The sequence below is a fragment of the Parus major genome, chromosome 3 (assembly GCF_001522545.3).
Source record: "Parus major isolate Abel chromosome 3, Parus_major1.1, whole genome shotgun sequence".
Classification (NCBI taxonomy): domain Eukaryota; kingdom Metazoa; phylum Chordata; class Aves; order Passeriformes; family Paridae; genus Parus; species Parus major.
The window spans coordinates 12,767,141-12,792,128 of record NC_031770.1 but is presented as its reverse complement, the minus strand read 5'-3'; the positions used below and the strand labels follow the sequence as shown (position 1 = coordinate 12,792,128).

The window sequence follows — 24,988 nt, the reverse complement described above, 5'->3', positions numbered from 1 at the left end:
CAAAATTACAATTTTAATACATCCCACCCTTATTCATATATGCTGTGATCTAGTTTGACAAAGTATTTTACATCACTTTGCTTTTATTCCCTGCACAAGGTCTATGAGAGCTTTTGAATAAACACTTAGACCTGCTCATTATCCTCAAAGCAGCCTTGAGGATTTCAAATCATGGAAAAATTTAGGCTGGAAGGGACCTCAAGAAGTCACCTAGTCCAAACTCCTGCTCAAAGAAGGTTTAATTAGATTAGGTTACACAGAGTCATGCCCAGAGAAGTCTTGCACATCTCCAGGGATGGTGATTCCACAGCCTCCAGGGTAACAGGAGTTGTCAACAGCCAGTAAGGCCTCATTGAAACATTTTCTTTTTAAGTCTGAGCAAGTCCAGCTCATCCAGCTTTTCCTCCTTTCCATTGTGTTTCAGGCTCCTGACTATCCTGTTGGCCTCCTGGACTCCCTTCAGCATCTCAACAATACCCTTCTTGTACAGGGAAAGCCAAAATCAGACACAGGATTCCACCTGAAGCCTCACAATTGTTAAATTGTGCTTTCCTTTACCTGGCTAAGGACTGAAGTAGTTAGCTGTCCTCAAAGCCACCTACACTTGCAATTGCATTTGCAATTTACTCAGGGAAACAAAAAACATCTACATTTCTTACTAATACATTCAGGAATGCCTCTGATGCCAGGCTGTGCTGATGACCCATAACTTGTTGCCCACGAGGACCTCCTGATCAGTTTCTGCAGAGGTGGAGCCTTTCCTTAGCCGGATGAAGCCCATTCTGTGCTGGTACCCGGGATTATTTCGTCCCAGATCCAGGACTCCACGGTGATTTTTATTGAACTTCATAGGCTCCTTTGTGAAAAGCTTGTGGGAGACTGTGTCAAAGGCATTGCTTCAGCACAGAACAGCCACTGCCCTCCTCTATACAGCCTCAGCCACCTCAGCACAGGAAGCAAAAGTCTGGTCAGGCATTATCTGCCTAATTTGCCCTGGTTCATCTAAACCCATGTCAGCTTTCCTTTCGTGTGTTTAAAACACGACTCCAACCTTTCCAGGGACCAACACTAGACACCATAAAAAAACCAATTATCCTATCATTTAATAGTGATGTCCACATAATTCAGACATTTCATTAAAGATTACCAACTTTAGGAATTTTGGATGAGACCAAACTTTCTCTTCAATTCACTGAAGGGCTTTTTCCTCTTCAAAAATAATATTAATGATTCTAAAGAACTATAACAAGGCAAGGCAAACCAGCTGAGGTGGAACATGAAATTACATTTCTCAAATATCATTAAGACTGGGTTAATTTTGTACCACTGGTCATTCTTGACTTTGGTCACAAGAGTGGATTCATTTTCTGATTTCTTGTTCAGTGGGTTAAATCTGGTCACGATGAGTTTAATCATTACTTCCCTGTAAAAGGTTGTTATTACCCAAAGGTGACAGGAGCAGAAAGAATAAATAGCTTATTGCTAATTTGTGTCAGATATATATGAACTCAGAGCTTTCCTTCAGTCTCACCCATTTGAACTCAAATTCCTTTCAGCAGGCATGCCCAAATTTGCTATTTAACATGGCAATTACTCTTTTTTCTGCCTTTCTCAAAACTGTGCCTTCTTTGCAGCTGGTTTTTTTTTTTTTTCCCCTTCCCTCCTTCTCTGCTGTGTGACACCAGAGATGTGCCTATTTTACAGACAGAAAGGTAGGTCTTTGCCAGGAATTCATAATCCTCCTCTCCTGTCAATAATTATCTTCCATTTCAAACTCTTCTAATAACCTTCTGGTTTTCTACATTTGGCTTCCTTGTACATATAGAGAGTCAAAAAAAGAAAAATCCAGCCCCACTTAGTCAACTATGTAAATTAGACATTTTGAAACTGATTCTTCTGAGCTGAATAAAAATGTTATTATTAGCTTGTCTAGCATATGTCATGAAGACCACCTCTGCATTTTGTGCCAAGTGCTGGCTCTGAACACCTCTCAAGGACACAACACTGATAGTTAGGCAGCACTTCATCACAGGAAGATTTTACCAGGTTAAGTGGAGGATTTTTGACCACTTAGGAAGTTTAAATCAGTGTGTGCTTTTGTTCAAGCCCTAGACAGCTGAGATGAAGTGCCCAGTCTGCCTGCAATTTGCAGAAGTCCAGACATGCTACTTACAGTCATCTTCCTGAGCTGAAAATGTCCACCTCCAAACAAAGGAGAGGAATGTACCCAGGTTATATAAAGCAGGAAAAGAACAATTCTTACCAGGATTATACACATGCTAGATTAATCAGTGATGAGAAGAGTTGCTGTATTTTATTTTTTTCTGTTTTATTAGAAGGATTAAAAATATCAGTTTAAAAGCTTTCCTAAGAGAATCAACATTCTGGAATAAAAGTGGGGTTTTTTTTATTTTTATTTTTATTTTTATTTTTTTCCCTAGCTAAAGAAATCATCATCAAGTACAGAACAATGCACTAAGGAAATTATTATTTCCTTAGTAAATGTATAGCAATGAAAAGTCTTTGAACTCCGGACCTCTTGTAACAGAGAGCTTAAACAGATTCCCACTGTGATCTATTTTAATCTGTTCTGGATCAATATAAGTAAACACTGAATATTTCTATCCATTTAATTTTATTTAGGAAGGAAAGAAGGACCTAGATACTTTGCTTTTAAGTCAGATAAGCCTAAATTCAAAACTATTTTCAGATCTGGCAAATTTTAGGAAATATTCTCCATTTCTAATTCTGAATGGGCTTAGGTCCAGAAGCACAAGCATAGGACATGACAACCAACTTTCCAACTCAATTTATTATTCTGAAACTATGGAACACTGCAATTTTTAATCAGAGACCTAAGAACATATCATCAGACCATTTTTTTCCATTTCTTTTTAAGGAACACTTTGAAAAACATAGTTAATTTCTGTTTTATATGTTAATATCATAATAAATTTCTTTATTGCTTTATGATGTACAGAAACTTTGACATTGGCTTCTTTACTTTGTTTCAAGAGTTCTTTTTTCTTGTAAGCTTGAAAAAAGAATCTTCCACTTAAATAAGTCGATTGCAAGCAGTTTCAGTAATTGAATCCCTAGATATTTGTCTTTGTGTTGGGAGGTTTCATTTAACTTTTAATGGATTTTTAATGCTGAAATAGTTTCATTTTAAACTGTTGTCATAAAACATTTTAGAATTTTCTATTTTTGCTGCGGGATTTTTCCCCAAAAACCTTTTCTTTTTTTTTTAAAGCAGAGGTTTAAGATGACATTACAAGAAATACTGTAAAAACATTCTGAGAGATGAGAATGATTTCTGTAAGACAGAACTGTTAGGGCTACCATGCTGTCAATCTGTTTTGGAGAGTTCACCAGGAATACAGGTTTTGCATTTAAATAATACTGCAGATAACTGGAGTGCATCCTTCTCTGCTGGGAGCTGAGGTGGAAAGGGCAAGCAGTCTGCAGAGGGGAGGAAAGGTACAGGAATGGCAATGTCCTCCCACAACCTGACACACTGAGTCCAAGGACAGGTGGGTTCTTGTTGTGAGGTGCCTCTGGGAGGCAAAGATGTAGTTTCAGATAAGCATTGTTAAAGGGGAGGTGTGGCTGTAAAGGCTGGTGTCAATCCTGAATTTTTGCTTTGGGGGTAGGGCCATGTGAGCCCTGGATGAGTTGCCCCACCCCAGACCCCTCCTGGGGGGCAGCCCAGGGAGTTCTGATTGGGTTTGAGCCCCCTGGGGTTTCTCCCTTTCTGTGTTCCCAGTGGTCCCTGACCCTGAACTCCACCCTGGTTCTGTCCCTCAAAACCCATCATCCTGCCTCTATTCAGGGCTCTCTGTCTCTGGATCTGAGTTTGTTTCTGTGCTGAATAAATGCTTTCCTGAGCAGAAGCTCATCTTGTCGGTGTCCCATGCCAGTTCCTGATAACTCTAGCTTTTCTGGACACCATCCTGCAGCTGTGGAACTCGACAAGTTCTTTAAAGCTGCTTTGGGAAAATGAGAGATGCTGGTGAGGGTTCCCTGCACAGGGCTGTGCTCCATTGCAGTGAGGGGGGAGGAGGCTTGAAGACCTCGATGTTCATCAAGATGAGTACTTCATAAATTCATATACCCAAGAACCACGACCTGAATGCATTTTCTGGGTGCAAAGAGCAGGACTGCCATTGGGGGTCCCAAGCCATCAAGTTGATGCCATTGAGCACCTGTCAGCTGAGCTGTGGCAGGTTCTGATCAGCCTGACTTGCAAAGCAATTTGGATAGGTGAGCATATTCTGACAATGTTTTAAGGACAGGACAAGCCTTCCATGACTGCCTCTTCTGTTAATCATTGACACAGATCACGTTTTTAACATACAGTGAAAAAATTTGGAAGTGTTCTCAAGATACAGGATAAATGACTGGCTCATAGCAGCACAGATAGTGCAGATTTGGGCAGGGAAATATCCAAACATTCTCAGCTAGCACAAACATGAAATTTTGTTCCTCACAAAGCAATCACAGAAAGGAAAAGTTACACTTGTTTTAATATTAAAATAGTGGGTGTTTTGGCTACTTTCTTATATAATCTGGCCCTTAAAATGTATCTCCTATTTTCATCATTGTTGCAGTGAAATTGTTCTCTTTGTACATCTTTCAAACTCTCATACATCAATGAATAAAGATCAAAGTACGATAAACTTCAAGGAAGTTCTGGTAACTCACTCTTATGTAAAGTTGAAAAATCAGGATTTACACACATATTGACAGGGATTTTTTTTTCAGGGTTTTTTTTTTCCTAGCAAAGAATTTCTAAAAGGATCTCTGCAATTCCTAAGCAAGTTTCCTGTGAAAGCAATCCAAGTTAAGACATCTTACATCACACAGAATGTGCTCTTAAGTTCCTATATTCTGTTCATTCTTTGTCTTGCTTCTGAGTCATACAAAAATTGTTTAACAGGAAGAAAACCTGTTTTAGCTCTTACTTGTATCGCTCAGCTAATCCTGTGATCATCCTTAGGAAGGTCTTCCTCTGAAGTCAGAGAGCAGGTACAATGAAATCAGAATTCTGGATTTGGCTTCATTGTGCACATTCAAAGAGTGTCTGGAAGATGAATAAGCCAGACTGATCCTTACAATGATGCATAGCCATTCCCAGACATTTTAGCATATTACATTATTCCAAAATCTTTTGAAAATACCAGTTTTGGGACACCCATATTTTTTTTAACAAAGAATTCTCTAAATGCATTTTAAAACATTTTAAACCTTATATCACTAAAAAGGACATATGAGAAGATAAGTCACTGTGATTTGGCCAGGAGGGCATACATTTATTTCTGGCATTTACTGTTATTCCCATGAAACTCATAAATATTGCAGACAACTAGCTGATTGAACAAACATTGCATAGCCTAGCTTCTTCTATAATTTAGGGGGTTTAAGTTAGGGTTTGAAAAATGAAAACTTTTTAAGCATTTCTTATTTATTACTTTGTAGTCTTCAAATAAAAGTGGACCCCACCATGTTCTGCTCCATCCAGGGAACAGTTGCTCAAAAAACAATTCCCACTGCAGTTAATCAGTTTTATAATATTGCAAATTGATGTCAAATATCTTTATTACCTTGGCCATATTATTTCCTTCCCCTTGTTTTGGGATGCACCATTTAGTAATTCAAGGCCATCACAGACATTTTGCCTCATGCAGCAATGAATCCCACAGTTTATTTTTACTTGTCAAATATATCTCCTTATACTTCTATAATGTGCCTCTTCTTTTTCTTTCTCCCTGTTCACACTGCTAAACCCACAGTAAAAGGACTTCTAAGCCTTATTTTTGCTGCCACCAACTATCTTAAAATCAATGACACTTAGAAAAGTGTGTCAGATGCAACAATAGCATTGAAGAGTATGAAGTTGTCATTTGTTTGATTTTCCTCCACTCATTTGAAAATATATGTATTGTTCACTTCTGATGGAGGCTTGGCAAAAATTGATACTGTTATTTAGGTTTGTTCCCATTGAGATGTTCTGCTTATTGAGCATTGTGCTCAGTAGTTGATGTATGGGATTATGTGGGATAATATGTGTTTATTTACTTCAAGTAAAATGTTCTTGTCTGCTACTTCTGCTTCCTTATGAAATTCTTCTCATTCCTCTACAATTTCCACTGTCTCTGCTGAAGGACACTCCTCCAGTCATATTACTTGTTCTGTTCTGTTCTTTTGTTCTTTCTCCACATCAAAAGTCTGCGTTTGATTGGTTTTATGTTAGAAGTTAATTTTTATTTAATTCTGATTTGGACCATTTTCCCTGGTACTGAGACAGAGCCATGTGGCTTTTGTGATGAACAGTCCACTCTCACAAATCTACACCTTCTAGAAGTTGAGAGGGGTATTAATATGGGCTTGACTATTGCTTTTTCATAAGGGCTTTGGCCTTCACCTAATGTCCTTAAGAAAAAAAGGACAGCATAAGGAGAAAGACATTTGCATGGGTATATAATTGGGTGAAAGACAAGAAAAAGAAGGCAAATGTTCAGTAAATGGTCAGAAAGCTGTTCATCACCTTTATAAGCAACTTAGGAATGCCTATCCATGAGAGGTGAGGTATGACTATTTACAAATAGTAAATTATTCAGGATGGAACAGCTGCCAGGAATTGCAGGAGGTGCTGAAAGACTGTTTAAATGTAGCTTGCACCCAGATACTTCATATGAAGTTTTATTTGCCTGATCTCAAGCAGACAGAACTGACAAAAGTTAATAGAATGAAGATCATGCATGTGGAGTATTGCCCATATAAAAATTAATGTGCAGACCTGGACTCTTCAGCCTGGCAAAGATCAAATATGTGACAGAGGCATGTAAACCCATAAATATCCCCAAAAACTTTTTGTTTATTTTCTTTCCCAATAGATTAACTACAGTTCAGTAACTGAAACTCCCAGGAAGCAAGTTCACACTGAAGAAAGTGTGTGAATCCTCATTGAATATGTAGTTAAACTGCTGGAAACCCTTTCTATAGGATGATATGAATGCAAACCATTTACATGATCTCAAGGGGATGCTGTATAAAATCACAGACAAGAATTCCAGTTGGGCTGCTAAACACACAGTTTTATCTAAATCTCTCTGGAGAGGTCCCCAAGCTGCAAATTCTTGTCAAGAGTGTAAAGCAGGAGGTGTCTCTAGAAAATTTCAATCCCCAGGCACCTCCTGTTGGCCACCACTGGCAGCAAGACACAGGATGAGATTTTATACTGGCCAGCAAAGTCACAAAAAGCCCCTGCAGCTGTACAGTGAAGCTAAGTTCAGACTGGTATAGTTTCTAAGCTCATAAGGACATTTATGTTTGGAAACACTTAGTACAGCCACAGCACACTTCACTGGCAGCTCTCAAAGAAACATGGCTTTTCTCAAATCCCAGTCTGTGTGCAGACACCACCGGGAAGACACACACAGAAAGGCTGGATGTGGAATTCCAACAGGATAGATTTTCAGTCTAGCCTAGTCTGGGCACAGCTTCAGCCTGAAGAGCCCTTGATGAGTCTGAGCCCTGTCCTAATGTGGCTGGGGAAAGACAGCTTAAAGAATTGCCCACACAGCCCCATGAACTGCATGCAGAGAGGCCCTTCCAGTGAGAGCCAGGTCAGTGTTTTTGGGATATTAGGGTAATTGTTTCAGATAATAAGTGTAACTTCACAGGTTTGCATATTAGAAATGATCGTATGGTTCTTGATCAAGAGTCAGCTAACATACTATGACCATACCTTTGATTTCTGAGCAGAATAATTCTTCAGATGTTACTCAATTTGAAAGTGGCATTTATTTTGACTCCTTTCCACAATGAGGATCAATATGTGGGTTTACAAGCTCGCCTTGAGGGTCTTAGTCCCAAGAAAATCAAGATGATTGTGTGTAGAACAGCTATGATTCATATTAATAAGAAAAGTAGAAATGTGCTGTGTGATTTATTTTTAACTTCTAGAAATAAGTAGTTCAGACTCTGAATCAGAGTTCAAAACATAAAATTTTCAAAAAAAGCTTGAGAATTAAGAGTTGTTCTTTTATGAAAGTCATAGCAATCAACAGAAATTTTATGCCATCCAGAAAGATCACAGAGTTCTATCTTTACAGAAAAAATATTGCTGTGAAACAACTTCTAAATATACTTTTGTCATGAAGATGCATTAATCTCTTAAATGTCATACTTTTTCTTTTAAAAAATAATAAGCAAAACATAACTGCAGAGAAAGAACATCCTTTCTTTTATTGAAACAAATATATTTTAAAGGTTTGCACTTGAAAATCTGTGTGTTATCCTTTGGGATCTTGATAATGTTACGTTCTTAATGAGTTTAATAATTTTTGCACCTCAGTATAAAGACAGAAATAATTTATATTAATCTCAGTAAAGTACAGATCACTGTGAGACTATTACCTGATTCCTTTTTCACAGTGTACTGCACTGGCAAAATTGGGATCTCAGTGAAAGAATACAATCTGTTTTGAAATATGGCCTTGATTTTGTGAGCAGCTCCCTAGCGCTGTAATCTTACAAATCTAACCCAGTCTATATTTGTCTCCCTGTCTGTATCAAGAGGATAATAATTTACTTCACAGGAGGGGTATAAGGGTGGGACTGATCCAGGCAGCTCCTATATCTGTAGCTTGCTCTATAAGCAGAGGAGTTCAATACCTGGAGGAGTGCCTGGCTGAGCCCAGTGTTAGCAAAAGCGTTTGGAGACGAAGCACAAAGTACTATTTTTAAAGGATACATTATTGAGCCTTCAACTGTGAAATCCCTGCTGCTATGTAAAGAAAACATTAATTTTCCTTTAAAAGAACAGTGTGTGGGTTAAACATTTCTGGTGGCAGGACTATGCACAGCATGTGGGCTCTAAGCACAGATATACAATCCAGCCTAGAATGCTGTTTCACATACAGTGACAATACTCATGCTCTTTGGCTGAGCTAAGCACAACGAGCTTTGGAGCTGACACCCACAAATGCACTTTGACATCTGACTCCTGTAGCAACCAGAGGGCATTTAGCACCTAAATACCTCATGGGAGCTGGTATTGTGGTTGCTGCTCAGCTGGGATGTAAATTTAGTTGACCAAAGCCTCCTTCCAGAGAAATTATTCAACTCCTGTCTAACCCTGGAAGTGCTTCAAGCCCTTGGTGAGTTTGATTTTTAGCCACGGAGCTCTGAGGAGACATGCAAACATGTGCAGAAATTTCTCCTTCTTAATGTTACTAACTCAGAATTTTCCCACACACAAATTCCAGCCAATTCCACAAACAGTGTCCCACTTTTATTCCTTGTACTAATCTTGAAAGCAACACCAAATGAACCAGCCCACACTGCCTTTAACCCAGGCTTTGAAACAATGCCAATGGAAGATGGTTTTGTCCCCCATCCCATTGATTTAAATATCAGCTCCATTTTTAAAACTTTTATCCAGGGAGACCACAGTTCAGTCCTTCCCACCTGCCGTGGTCAAGTCCACCTCCTCAGATTTCAGTATATATATATTAATATATATAATATTCAGACAGAATATTATGCTATATATATAAAGAACACATATTCCAAATATTTCCATAGAAGCTATACTCATGGAATACACAGCTAATTGGGACAGTCTGTGCATGGCTCTGTCATTGCTCCTCTCTTACTGACACACGAGTCAGAGTCCACATATATACATTGTGACTAAGGAAGAGGAAACCCAACTCTAATGCTAATTTTCATCTGTTATCAGGTTGATTAACTTCCTTTCAGTTACTTCTTTTCAGTTCACTGGCATCAGTGAAATGGAAAAAAATTAGCAACATAGAGCCCATTTACACTTCACAAGTACGATATTCCAAAAAGTTTGGTCATGAATACAGAGCAGAGAAAAATCATGCTTTAGGCCACTATGGTTATGTTTCTGTCTCTACCAGGTCTAGCCCATCCAAAATACTTTCCCAGGAAATCCTGTTCCTGGCTATCACATTGCTTTTTTTACGTTTTTTTTTAGTTTTTGCAAACAAGCTTTTTTTTTTTTTTTTTTAAGATAAACATTGAAAAGTAAAATGCAATTAAATTCTCAGTTGCTTAATTTCCTTGTTCCAGTGTTTTGTTCTGTACATCCATGTTATACTTGAACCAGAAGGGACCTGACACTTTTAATGTCAGAAACATTTGAAACAGTGAAGAGACAAAGTAATATTAATTCTCTCTGTGGCTGTCACTGTCCCATTTAGGTGCAAAGGGACCACTGATACTAAGTAAAAACTCCACTCTATTAAATCAATGACCATGTTACCTCTTCCTCTCTGGTCAAATACAGGGTTTCTCCACCTCAGACGTTGATACATGTGTTAAAATTTCCCCAATGGTGTCACTCATCTGATGTCACTCATCTGACTGCATGCATTCAAATTCCATTTCACTCTCTTTTGGGTACAAAAAAAAAAAAAAATCCCCAGTCACACAAAATATTCATGTCACAATCTCTGCAAAAGTAATTGTGTCCTTAAAGTTCAGACATCACCTCACCCCTGGGGGTTGTATACACCAGATTTTCAGACACTGCTGTGGATCAAACACAACTGCTGGTTTGATTTTCGAGTACTGTCACTGTGTACCATGTGAATGAATATCAGCAATGTAAATTGTCTGAACAGCTGGTATAGCTGATCTCATTACATAAAACGAGAGGGTTTTTTATGAAGGAAATGATAGAAAAATTAAATTTCTAGAAAGCTTTCTTGAGAGCTGTCAGGCAATCACTGCACTCATGAGAAATCTGGTGCAGAGTCTTCCTTCTGTGAAAATCACTCCTTTCTGTGAAAATCACTCCTTTCAAAATTGTCTTACCTATGTAGCTCAGCATGGAAACACAGATAGCTGCCTGGAACTGCTACAGCGGTCACAGGAAACATGATCCAGCTCCACCAAATCCAGAAGTGATAGTCTCCAGACCCCACTGGGATTTCAACTAGGTTTGTGACAGACCAGGTTTGACAGTGGCTTAGACTGCAGCTGAACCTCTAGGAGGTTTTGTGTGAGAGGCTGAGCACCTGTGGTCTTCTCCATCTAAATTTTTAGCTTCACTTTTAGGAACCACAGCTTGGTTTAAGCACTTGTACGTGGCAGGGTCACCATCGCCTGTGAGAGCCAGCAGAGGACAGCACGTGCCGTTCTCAGTGTTGCCATGACAGGATGTTCTCGGCTTCCCCTTCCCCCAAGGCTGCTACTGCTGCCCAAAAGTGAAAATGTTGGCCCTGCTTACACTTGTAAAACCTCTCCAGTGCTGCTTTAGAATCACAGAACCCTTGAGGTCGGGTAAGACCTCTAAGAGCATTGAGTCCGACCATCAACCCACCACTGCCAAGTCCACCACTAAGCCACGTCCCTAAGCACCACATCTATGTATTTTTGAACATTTCCAGAGGTGCTAATTCCACCCACTACTGTTTTAGTGCATTTTGGGATATTTTTCTACCCATACTTTAACCACTGTCTCTGTGTTTCCATGTGTGCCAGTGTTTGGCAGTGATTTCTCTGGTTAAGGCTTAAATTCTGTCCATGCAGACATTCAGTTCTCTGATGCAAATAATCCTGTGTGGTCAGACCCACTGATCTGAAACCCATTTATTGGCTCAAACCCATAAATGCTGCAGTTCACTGAGTTATGCCTCTTTAGATAACACCCACAGATATAAAGAAAGACCATGGGACAGCTCTGTAGAAAATGTTAAAGCAAGTATTAAACAGTGTTGACACAATTCGAGCCCAGTGGGGTTTCATTCTTTATCCAACCCCTATGAATAAAAGATACCTTTAATTCATGTCTCTGGTTTCTAACCATTCCTTATCCATCTTAATAATGTATTACCTCACCCATATTTAGAGAACTTTAACAATAGTCTATCAAGGGAAACTTTGTCAAATAGCTTTCTACAAACCCAGACATATTATATCTATTAATTTGGTTTAATAGCTACTTCACGTTGTAAAAGCAACCACTTCCTTTTTCTGTAATGGTGAGAAAAAAAATACTTCAAGCTATTACATTTAGCCTCATACTGCTCAGATTACATAATGTGACAAAGAACATTTTTTTAATAAAAGCTGTCAATTTGCACTTGCAGAAAAAATGTACTTTGGTGGTTGGTGTCCTTACCTCCTACAATGCACATCCCCATTGAAGCTTCAAGCCCATCTCCTTAAGCAGCTCCTTAACACCAAAAAGAAAAAATGGCAAAGAAAAATACCACTATCTCCACCTTCTTCTTGTGCCAGAGACCTCAAACTGAAGGAACTCATGGACTACTCTTCTCTGTTCTCTGTTTTTCTGAACATACAGCCCCAGAAGTAAAAATCTCACATTGTGTTATAAAAAGAAGTATATTCCAAACTCCTGCAGCTGCAGAGCTAAAGTTTACCATGCTATCCATATATTTTCACAATTGAGAATAGGAATTAATTTAATTCTAAATTCACTATAATTCTCAAACCCCAGGTGTATGGATTAGTAAAATTAATAAAAAGGACTTTAGAGAAGAATCTGGTTTCATCTCATTGATTCAGCAGAACCCTGGAGCTGAACCCTGTCGTGGTGGCTGGCATCTGTAATTTCCATAACATTTGATAAACTCTGCATAAAGTGTTAAGGACTGTCACTCTAATTTCTGATAAATGAAAGCAGCTGATGTTTGAAAACCTTCTGTGGAAATGCCTGGCTGGCTGTTCACATCCAGGCTGAGAATCAGACATCAAACTTGAAAGCATTTTAGTGACGCTCATGTTTGAATGTTGACTGTTATGGGAAAACAAAGGTTTGATTTTTAATGTGCTTTCAGTGGTTTGGCTAGGACTTCTCTTTTTATTTCCTAAATCCATACCATCAGATTAGGCTATGAAAAAACAACCAAATTGAAGACCAAAATAATTTTTGATGTAGTAAATCCACCTGGAGTCAGTGGAGTAAAATATATCTTTGACTGAATAACTATATTTAGTATAGTTAAGTCTAAGTTTAGAAGTTTAGGTTTTTTCTGATACATGTTTATTTTGTTTTGACAGAGAATTATAGATAAGCCTTTCTACTTCTAAAATATTATTGTTATAATAAATGAATGTCTAACCTTTTCCTATTATTTTTATTGAATGAACTCTCAGAAAGTATTTGTAGTTTTCAGGATTTTGCGTAATTATTTAAAATTATATTGGAATGTTTAATTAGGACCCAAACCCTACAGAAGATTTCTCCCTCTATTCCAAGGAAACACAATTTCTAGGATTTAAAGGAACATTGTTGATACCGATCTTTTCCTTTAAAAATTGAAGAAATTTCAGACCACAACATTACCCATGTGTAATGTTTAATGGGTTTGTATCATTATCTCTTCCTTTACAACAGGATAAATGGTGCCTTTTATATCACTACTGCTATTAATTACTTAAAAGAGGCCTGGCACCTCAACCACAGCTCACATGAGCAAACTTTCTCCTACAGCCCGTGGTACTTTTGGTTCAGGAACAGAAACAAGACAGGAAACCCATATACCAAAATGAGGAAGTATTTGAAAGAGGAATTTTCTTGTATTAATGCCTTATGACTGATTAAATCTGTGTAGTTTTCACATCTGATTTTACTTCAGACAAATCCCTTAACAAGTTTCCATACTGGTGTTTTCCCTCCTATGGCAGCATCTTTCCGTTACCTATTGTCTCTCACACATTTGTTGTTTTGTTAATTCTTAGGATGTATCTCAGACTGTATGGCCAAAGGAAAATAAAGGTCTTGATCTTAATCAAAGCCTCTGCCTGGTATGCTGAGTGCAAATAATGAATATTAATTCAAGGTGGAAATCCTTGGATTTTTTTTTTTAACTTTTTTTTTTTTAATTTTTGAAGCATCCAGGTCAAGTTTAAGATCACTCTTATATTACCTGTACAACTGTGGTGGGCTGACCATGGCTGAATGCCAGGTGCTGACCAAAGCTGCTTTATGATTCACCTTCTCAACTGAACAGGGAACAGAAAATCCAGTGAAAAGCTTGTGGGTCAAGGCAAGGTCAGGGAGAGATCACTCACCAAATATCATGGGAAAAACAGACTTGACTCAGGGAAATTAATTGCATTTATTCCCAATCAAATTAGAGTAGGATAGTGAGAAATAAACCCACATCTTAAAAAAACCCTTTCTTCCACCCTTATCCCTGAGCTTAACATTATTCCTGAATTCTATCCCTCCTCCCCCTCTCCCAGGGGCCCAGGAGGACAGGGAATGCAAGTTCTGGCCAGTTCAGTGCATGATGTGTCTGCTGCTCCTTTCTCCTCAGGGGAGAATATAATAACTCTTCACACTCTTTCCCCTTCCAGCATGGGGTCCCTCCCACAGAAAACCATCCTTCATGAGCTTCTCCAAAGTGATTCCTTCCCACAGGCTGCAGCTCTTCATGAACTGCTCCAGATGGGTCCCTTCCAAAGGGTGCCTGGCTGGTTTTAGTTCCAGCTATGCCTAAAATATTTGCCACTGTAGCCTTTAATGTTGCTATCTGGAGTGTTCTAGGAATATTATGATGCTGAATATGTCCCAACTTCAAGAAAATCTTAAAAAAAGATTTTTTTTTTCTAAAAATATAGTCTTCTTCCTTACAGGCTGCTGGTTTAGAACAGAATATATCTCAGCTGTATCTTTCATTTGGTTCTTTCTAATTCAAGCTTAACAGGCACAGTCTTTCATTTACTAGGCCAAACTCAATGCATTGTAATTAAAACAAAGATAATCTATTCTATTTTTGTGTAAAATTGATCTCTGAATTTTATGTTCCCCTACAGTGTGGCTGGCAAACCGAAAGTTTACAACTCGAAAGAATGAGGTGGGTTTATTCACTTTGCATTCTTACTCTTTCATTAATTGGGGAAGGAAAATAAGAGGTAACTGATCCAAAAAAGAGCTCATGTGTCTGAGGCATCAGAAAATGGAGGTCTCCTTTTTTCCACTTAAAATTTCTTGTCCCTCAAGTTTTAAAAGTGCACACAAGTCTCCATTACAAATCAAGGTTCCTCCTTTGTGATTTAGCATTATAATAAAAGCAATCTGTTTATAAGAACAAATGTCTCAGGCCACAAGTGGCTCTGTATCACTTCCAGGAAAGGTGAGAGGTTTTTTAATAGCTACTCTTTGACACCTAAATTGAGATATTGGTCTTTTTAATGGATAGATTGCTGATGACATCTATTCAGATTCATCTTGGATCCTGCTCTGGAAAACTTCCTGATCCTGCAGAAGGAAGAAAATTTCCTTTAGATACTATCTAAACAGAAGCCCTATGGTTCCCATGTAGGTAAAAATACATAAGTAAATTAGAAGTTCAGTAAAATAACTTTCTCTGTAAAGTTTTCAGCCAGAGCATAAGCTGGTGTTGCCTGAAATTGAAACCACAGAGGAAACAAATGCTCTCATGCTGCATCAAAGTACAGACTTGCTAAAGAAACTGTAATGGCTTGATTCAAAAATACATATAGGGATTTTTTAAATTTATTTATTTTTTCATGAAATAGGAAGCAACTTAAATGGGAAATGGACAGGAGACACAACAGGCTGAAATTTCTATTATATTGTGAGCCATAGCAGAGGAGTCACAAAGCATAGAGATCATTTTCTTTCAAGTCTCTCTCTAAAACAAATAATCCACACACACACACACTTGCTGAAAGATCAAAAAGTTTATTTTTAAAATCAAAGATTCCAGGAAATTCTGTGCTTGTTCAGCTCTTCAGGTCAGGTATTCCACTGGTCATATCTTTTAAAGGAGGAAATACATGATGCTTCAATGAAAGAGTCAAGTAAAAAACTTGCCCAGTGGGATTTTTTTTCCCCTAACATCCAGAATTATTGGGCTGGGTTGTGTTTGAAGGCCTCACTTTTATGGCCTTTAGAAATAGTTTATCTTTTGCATCGCTCTGTTACAGCTCATACTTCTGAGACCAGAATCAATACAAATAAGAAAAGAGTACAGGAGCCTGGAACTGGTCTGCCTGGATAAAATTTAATTACTAATAAATTAAACAACAACTCTTAAGTTTTTCAGATTATTTAATTGACAGGAAAGCACTGGAGAAACACAAGCTGACTGATACTTGATTTCCAAAAGAAAAGTCTGCATTCTTTCCTTTGCCATATCCACCTGCTCCACTCAACATTACCAATTTAAGGCAGAAAGCAGCATTCCAACATTTCATCTCTATTTGCAGCAATGGAATCACACTCTCCTCAAGTGATTTTAAAGTTGTATTTTTAGAAGATGCTCTTTCCTTTTAGATTAATTATGTTAGGAGTGTATCAAGAGTTCCAAGTTAGGAAAATTTTATTATTTTACAAAATGTCAGAAACTTATAGCAGCTATGGCAGAAGGAGGAGAGCTCTTTGTCTGATCATGAAATCTGGAAATGGTTTAGACAGAACAAGAGAAAAAGTTGAGGAAAATACTGTTATTTTTATTTCTTTTCTTTCTCTTCTCTGCTGGAGTTAAATGATACCTTTGTATTTAGGGTTTTTTTTATTATTGCTATTTAATAACTAATAACAAATGAAGGCAAAAATACTATTCAGAATTTTGGGGTCGATTGTCAGAGATATGAGGACAGAACTAAATTACCCAGAAAACAGTAGATTTTAGCATTTTTGTATTGATTAAAGTCAGCAGGCAGATTTGCTGAACTATTTGCATACAGAAAATCTCACTCCCAACATCAGCCATATAACACAGACATAAACAGAAACACAGAAATCACTTAAGGTGGAATCAAAGCCCCTGAAAGGGAGGGTACTAGGGTACTTTGGCTTTGCACCAAAATTGAGCTCCATTTACAGGCTGTCATCCTATTTGGCTGTCATTAATTTGCATTATGATGTGACAGCAAAATGTTCTCATTTATCCATCCAATCAGTCCATGGGTGGAAAATTTCAAATATCCCCTCCTTATGTCTGTGACTCCTGTACAAACAAACTTAGAGAATGCACTCCCACATCACCACCTAAAATCCTTGCCACTAAAAGAAATACATAAATGTGGGGGTTTTTTTAATAAATGTGTACATGGGAAAGTTATATACAAGTAAAAATTATACAAGAGTAAAAAGAGAAGCTTCAGAATTAATTGCATCAACTCAGACTGTGTGGAAAGACTCACTTATCAAGTCTAAGAGGGGTAAAAAGAAAACAGGAAAAGCAGAGAAAAGCAAACAAAAGTTGTTGCAGTAAGAGTCTGTAGTTTGGGAAGGAAAAAGCTGCTAAATCCCCTCCTGGAGCTCATTTCTGTAAATATACAAGTATTTTGTACTCCTTGCTAAAGGAAAGGTTACAGCTCATCATGAACCAGAACCACAGTTAAGACAGCAGAACACAGACATAAAAAACAGGAGATTTTTACTTCAGTCCAACAGGAATTTAAACCTAAGGAAAGCATTTCAGATGTAAAAGCACTAATCAAACAAATACTCTGACCTTGAATGACAGAAGATGTGTGAAGAAAGATCATTTTAAGCTCCTTGACTAAGCCAATCAGTTTGTTACCTTGCTCTTCCTGTGCTTTTTATTTTGGAAGTGTGCTTCCTTATAAAAAAAAATGGGACCAGAAAATATAGGAGAAAAAAAAAATGATTCATAGTCTTGGAATCCTTCAACTGCAGCACACGTATTTTTCTAGCACAGACACACAACTTCACTTGACATTCTATCATGTATGGAAGAAAGAGAACTTCTCTGTCTTTAGTTCATCCAAGCCTAGACAACAAGGGATTCAGCACTTACAACTTGCACAAAGAGCAATTCAGATTTTTCATTCAAGTCCTTCTCTAAAGAGCATATGAAAAGAGAACAAACATATTTGTTGCTAAGAAAGGCCATGCAAATATTTAAGGTGCTGTTTGGACTAAGATTTTGGAATATGAATGTAAAATTACAGGTTCTCTTCTTTTTCAGGCTGCTGAGTCCTGAGGAGCAGTGAGGGAGTGGCAGCTAACTTGGAAACTGCTCTACTGGATCTTTATACCAGATAAAAATGCTGGGACAGCCAAGATTCATTTTTTGCACACAGATTTTAGCACTGATGCAACAAGAAAGCTTGCACTGGCTTTCAGGTTGGTTAATAGAAAATAATTATTTAGATTACAGTTCCCAGAGAGATCTAAAGTCTAACTAAAGTCCTATTGTGTTCAGGGCTGTAATCCAGGATGGAGCTCCTGCTCAGCACACTTGCTGTGACTGCTCACTGAGGGATTAAGTGAAACTGCAAATCACACAGCACAGCTGATGCTGACTCCAGTTCTCCAGGGTCACAGTTCAGTGTCCCCTCCAGTGCCATTGCCACTCATCCCAATGTGCAAACATTTGGGATTGCTGGGGGTTTTACCCCTTCTAGTCCCTCAGAATTTTTCTAAAGGCTAAGCTAGTGTTTATTAAAAGTTTATAAGGGTGAGCTGAATGATGAAGTGGTTGGTCATTGTACCATTACAAGATTCATTCCCAGGTGAGGATAAGTTACCCATACAGATCCAATTATGTAAAGTCATGGTTATTAAACAGCTACTGTGTTGGATATAGAAGTGTGTGGTACTGGAATAAATCCCTTAATCATTTCCTTTTCATCACCTTCAGCAACACTTGGCTGTTACTGCAGCTTATAAATACTGAGGAAGTCATACCAGTTAGAAATAAATTTACTCTTGCAGCTTCCAGATTTTGATAGGCCACCAATCTTGTGGGAAAAAAATGTTGTTCTTTACACAGGCATCCATCCCCTCATGTTAATTCTGTCATTATTCCAACATGACTCCAAGCTGGGAAAAGAGTTTGTCTTTCTCTGTCATGTTTGTTTACACACCCTTGTCTCCTGTTAAGTGCTTAATGAGTCTTTGTCTATTTGTCTCCTTCTTAACAGTCAAGTGGCACTTATTAAAGTCAAAATAGGGAACACTGCACCCTTGTGCCACAGATGTAGAGCACAATGCAGGTTCAACATTCTTTACAGAGAAAATCAATAGATCTTCTAACAAGGCAAAACTTTCAGCAGCTTCTTACCCAGCTCACAAACCACCAGGTACAAGATGAATGACAGATATCACTGAGCTAATTTAAAGAAAACATCACCTAAACAAAAACCTCAAATGGCCTGCTGTTCCTGAAACCACTGAATTTACACATTCATTAATCATTATTTTGTGGAGTCCTGTCTTACTGTATAACTAGGATTGTTATTCTACTGTTAAATATTACATCAATAGAGCCATCTAATGCAACATTACCAAAGCCTAATCTTGCAAGTGTGTGAAAATAATGGCTTTAATACAGTGTAAATCAATTAATATTTTATTTGGACAGTGGATTATAAATGTATGTATTTTCCACACAATCCACACTTTCTTTTTTTTGGTTTTTTCCTTTAGTTTTGTTTTATTGTCCCAGTAATGGAAGGATGTGCTCCCACCCAAGCCCATGCTGAATCATTGTGCTGCCATCTTAGATTTATGTATATAAGAAAAATTAATTAGAAACTTTGTTAAGAGTGATTGCTTTCTGCTGACATATGTGGAAGCCCTCATGCTGGCAAAAGCTACAATTGGGTGGTCATGGTAGAGGCCTTAAGTGGTTACAGCTTGTCAGTCTCACTTGACAGAAAGTTTCAACAGTTAAGAGAATGCCAGGCCACAAAAATTCCTCATTAGGAGTGGCAGCCAGCTAATACCATCATTTCTGTTGTCTTTTGATGGCTTTTTATTCTTCATTTACACATTTCTCCTTCTCTCCTAGCAGACTGCAGAAATTCCTTACTGTAGCAGCATAGACGAGGGGCTCACTACTATTTCTGAAGCTGCTTTCAGATAGCATTTTTAATCCATGCAGTATATGTGAAGTTGATACTGATATGCTGATTTCACTGAGGTATCTATAAATTGTTTATTAGATGAGTACTCACAACGAGATGCCACACGTGAATCCAGCCAGCACAAATCACTGAGACTGCATTCAACAGGAATGGCAGCACCACAAAGACAGGATGCCAAAGGAAGTTCTCACTTTCACTGCAGAGCAGAGAAATATGGTTAATATAGCAAGAAGTCGTGAAGTAAAACAGATGGAGGAAACATTTTGAGTGTTAGGAAGGAAGAGAGAGCAGTAAGTAGTAAAGGGAGATGAGTTATTTTGCATGAGCAGTCAGCATTCTGGTCAGACTTTGGGGTCAGATTTTATAAATATTAATTTTCCAATCCTATCTGGTTTGCTATTGAGCTATTAATATGATTATTGTCTCAGAGAGATTAGTTCTGAGAATGGGTGTTTATCATTTGTCTGGTTAAACTGAAACATAAACTTTCTAAGAAACATTGTTTGTTTGTTCTACATAGTTGCAGAAGGGATGAGCCAGGCAGAAGGCTCTTACTCCTGTTAATTCCTGTGCAGAGGTGGGATAATCAGAGCTTCATCACTCACTGGGCTCCATCCATGGCCTTGAAGAGTCCTGTGGCATTTTAACAATAATAGATGACTGCAATAACAGTAATTTTAGCACGATGACTATAAGTATATGGTGCACATTAACTAAAGGAAAATCACCTTTTCTAAGTCTCCAACAGGTGATCAAGATTTTAGAGTTGTTTATCCAGATTATATATGTACAGTTAGGTGTAACAGCATTGCCACTTGTGAAAATGAAAATCACAAGTAATGGTGCTGTGGTAACGTAGGATAGCTTAAAATTGTTCTTATAAATCTTTTTATAAGCCCCAAGTTTGTCAAGAACACTTAATATCTGCTTTTGTTTGACATCATCACTTAGGAATTTTCAGATACCCGATAGAATATTTTAAAACTATTTTATCACCACTGATCCTATCACTTTCAGCTTTTGTGGCTGCCGATCTGAATTATAGCCAGGGAAACTCAATCAAATTAGCAAAGGATAATAGATTCTTTGAATAGCTGTTTTCTGAGCAACAAACTCTTCCAAGTTCAATGTGAAATTCCTTACCTACGACCACTGCAAAATCCCTCTCAGATAATATCTGGCATAATAATGACATCAAGAATTCAAGTGGAGAAATACAGGTTTGAGACCTATTTGGCTCCGAGGACCTGATATAGCAAAACTGTTGAAGAAGTGCTTTATTTGAATGGAGAGAAATTCTCATATTTAATGCCCTGGAGGTGAGGACACATTTATCTGTCTATTTAAGAATTAAGAATCTCAGAAAGTGGGTTTCTGGGACTGCCCATAAACTCTGCAGTCCTGCTGATTCAGGAACTTCAGGATTTATTCTGTTTCCCCCTAAATACCTAAGAATTTATCCACTGATTCAGATTGATGTGTGAACAGTAATGAACAGAGAAATGAACTTGAAGGGGAGCCTGTCTGGACATTGTTACAAAGACCTTTATTATCTGTTCTGCTGTTTGCTCTAAATTCTATGCTATAAATCACAAATACTGCAGCAGAAAATAGCAAAGACAAATGGCAGTCTTGGTGCTGCATGGGTTGGCAGAGTCACCACACCGAGGACGTTTCAGGTGCTAGGTCTACAGCATCTGTGGGGTTTAGAGAGGAGGAGCATGATGAAGTGTGGGTAGGATGGGGAACCCAGCTCCTTCACTGTGTTGCTGTGCTGCTGAAGGGTCTCACCAGCCCCCCAGTGGGATTGCTAAATGCTCCAGTGGGTGGATATCACTAATCCCAACTGCTGACTCCCATGAGCTAACAAGGACAGGACTCTCCCTTACCTAAAGGTTCCTTCATACCTGCCCTAATGAAAGGCAGAGTTCAGCAGGGTGGCTGCATGTGGATGTGAAAAAGAGCCTTCATCTGCTTTTTCAGAGTGTAAAAAAAATTGTAAATCATGTCATCCTGTTTCAAAGTCTGTTAGAAGGTAGCAGTGATGTATAGCTCAACCTAGCACCTTTCACAGTGACTAATACACAGCTTTCCTGCTGCTCACCAGGATGGCTGGTGATAATGGTAATGATGAACATCCATGCAAAATATCAGAGGTTTGGGAAAATGGTTCCCTTTGACTCATTAAGTACACAGGCTTCACCAGCAAGATAATGTCTCAAAAGCTATTTCAGAAGAACACAAGCTCCTTCATCTCAACAATCGAGGATAATTTTAAGATGACGAAATATGGCTGGGGATTGCAAATGTAAGGCAAACGTGAATTTTCCATCCTTTACAACTTGTCAACATTAGCCAAGAAACATTGGGATTACTCTCACTCAAGTCACATCTTAGAATTTTGTGATGATAACAAATTATTTCCAGTACAAAGAGCTACAGCTGATGTGCTACCTGCATACAGAGAGAACTGTGGAGGTTTACTTGTAACCTTTAACCTGTAAATGTAAGAAGTAATGTACTTATTCACTGCCTAATCTGACATAAACCACAAACCTCAAATATATTCAAGTTTGAAATAGATTGAAATTAGTAACTGGCATTTCCCCAACTGTCTGTGTTAAACGGATGCTCAGCAGAAGTAGTGGAAAGCAGGCAGAAATGCCTACGTGATGCTCTTTTCTCCTTGGGAACTGTAAGAAGTTTGGACAAAAAATGAAAAACCAGAATAAAAACATAGAAGAGCCAGTGTAGCCAATCTCAAGTAAAGTAGAGGAAGGGCTGTGAAAAGGCAAGAGTGAGAAAGGGAATAAAAAAGATTAAATACTACATTAATAATTGTGAAAAAATAACCTTTTCTCTAAACTGAATTGATTGTATAGAGCCATTCATCTTCTGACACTGTCAACACACACTTCTGCTTCTGTCTTAGAGAGGCTTCTTTAATATTTATGAAGGGCCACTGTCATTTTCCCCCTCTGCCTTTCTGGTTGCATCCTTTATGACTGACTGCTTGTTGCTAATGTCATTGTCCTCAGGGAGAGGAATCATCCCTCCCACCCCCACCAGAGCTCCAGCCTGAGGTCGATGAGCCTGAAGAGAGATGGCAGTTTGAGGGACTCCACAGCACGAAAACATGTCCAGCACAGAAAGGCAAGGACTGCTCAGTAATCAGTTCTTTGTGGTTTTTATGTCCAGTCTGCCAGGGAGAAGTACTGCTGCTTGTGTTTCCTCCTAAATGGGAAAGTGAAGCACCATCTTACCCTAGTTTAATTGTTTCAAACAGAAAAAGATGTCCAAAATGTGTCGTCACATCCTTGGAATTAAAAATACCGCTTTTATACTGCATTATAAATTAAACACATCTTAATTTGCACTATTGCAACGGGAAGGAAAAATTATCCAAACTTCATCTGCCTTTCACTGTCCATTATAAATGCATTAATGAAAACAGGCTTACCAAATAATCTGACAAGGCCCAGAGATAACAACAAAATGTAATCTACCTTTACAGCTGCATGGATATGCCTGCAGAGCCCTTGAAGAGACTGCCTCTGGTTCCAGCCTGCCAGTTTAACTGTGGAGAGCTTGAAAAACACAACTCATAACAAAGTAAAAAAGGAATTTCCTGCAAACACAATTCTGAGCAAGCAAAACAGGAATTCCCTGCAGACATCCCTGGTAGATATTAGAAGAGATCCCTCTGAGAATACACCACAATGCCCTCATTTGCCATCCTGCTTTCAAGCCACAACCAAATATGCTTATCAAGTGACCAAAAGTAACTTGCTGTTCTTGGATGAGCAGCTTTATCCTGCTGTGCTGGAGGCTGCTTTAAAACCACACACAAACAAAAAAGACCTCATAGCTACGTGCTGGACTAACAGAACTGGGCCCTTGCTGCATTATGGCTCAAACTTAACATGATGTATGATGTCAAAGCTAGAAAATCATTTTGTTTCCTAAAGTCGACAGGAGATAGGATTTAAACTGCCTGAGCTGGAGTCCTATAATCAGTCATCCAAAATAAATTGTATTATTTAAGACTTATTCAGAGGCAGACAAGCTGAAAACCTATTTTTATAGAATAAAAAAGTTTATAGGCTCCCATAAACATTTAAATTGCTTCTTCATACATGTTCTGCATGGTGATTTCTTTTGTTTCATTTGTAAGACCTTCTGTTGTGCTTTGTGACTGTTTGCAGCAGTTTGGATCTGCAAACGCTGCACACTGGGGTTTTCTTATTTACTAACAGCACCAATCTAAAACTACTCTACACACATGCTGTGATAAAAGAATGACTTTGGTACATAGGTTTGAATTAACACAGGGTATTCCACCAAGACCCTCCAACAGCCCCTGACTGCGTAGATTTTTTGCTAATACAAATACATTTGTGAGACTTTTCTGTAATATTGTTGCAGATGGGTGCAAGTGAGCTTTAGCTGTGCCACCTGTGTCCTGGAAGACACACTGGCTGGCAAAAATGTTAATGCAGGTCCCCAGCTTTGAGAGAGGAGTGCAGGAGATCCCAGTCCCTGCCCATGTGCTCAGACCTGTGAGCAGCTCCCAAAGCACAGCAGTGGATGTGGTATGAGCTCCCAGCTGCTGTGTGCTTACAGCACGGGGCTGTAACAATCTGATTTTGGTTACACAGGGTTACCAGGGCACAGAGATGCCTTGATCATTTCTCCCATGCAGACTGCTCATATTCCTCAGTAAACTGTGGCACATGGACACAGCATAATGTTCACTGGTCCAGGTTAACTTGCTTCACATGCAGAGGAAGTCTCAAGGGACACCCCACAGCATCTCGGGGAACAGCAATGGATCCAGAGCAGGTTTAGGAACCTTTAGGGTTTCATTGGACTTTACTGAGAAACTCAGCTGCAAACATTTCCTTCCCAAACCTGCAAATAGCTCCTCTCCAGCCCTGTTGTCCTAGAGTAGAGGAAAACAGCATTCAATGGTATAAACTCCCAATAAACCCGATGTAAAGTGTGTTACAATATTTTCCAATTTTTTTACTGGAAGTCAAAAGAATTATTTTTCAATACAAGATTTATTTTTAACCTTTTCACAACAGCCTGTTTTCCTGAGTTTGGGAGAAAA

At 38.5% G+C, this 24,988-nt stretch overlaps 1 long non-coding RNA gene across 3 annotated transcripts in view; it reads right to left on the bottom strand.

Moving 5' to 3' along the window:
* Positions 1-23,545, bottom strand: part of LOC107201140 — an 80,778-nt gene extending 57,233 nt beyond the window's left edge. Inside the window, exons 1-3 of one of the 3 annotated variants that reach the window (XR_004496686.1) lie at positions 23,382-23,545; positions 19,966-20,071; positions 4,965-5,083 (exon numbers count right to left, since the gene is read on the bottom strand). This is a non-coding gene — a long non-coding RNA (uncharacterized LOC107201140). The remainder of the gene's footprint in view (positions 1-4,964; positions 5,084-19,965; positions 20,072-23,381) is intronic. The other 2 variants (XR_004496687.1, XR_001520034.2) reach the window with 2 other exon arrangements.
* Positions 23,546-24,988: the final 1,443 nt, after the last annotated feature.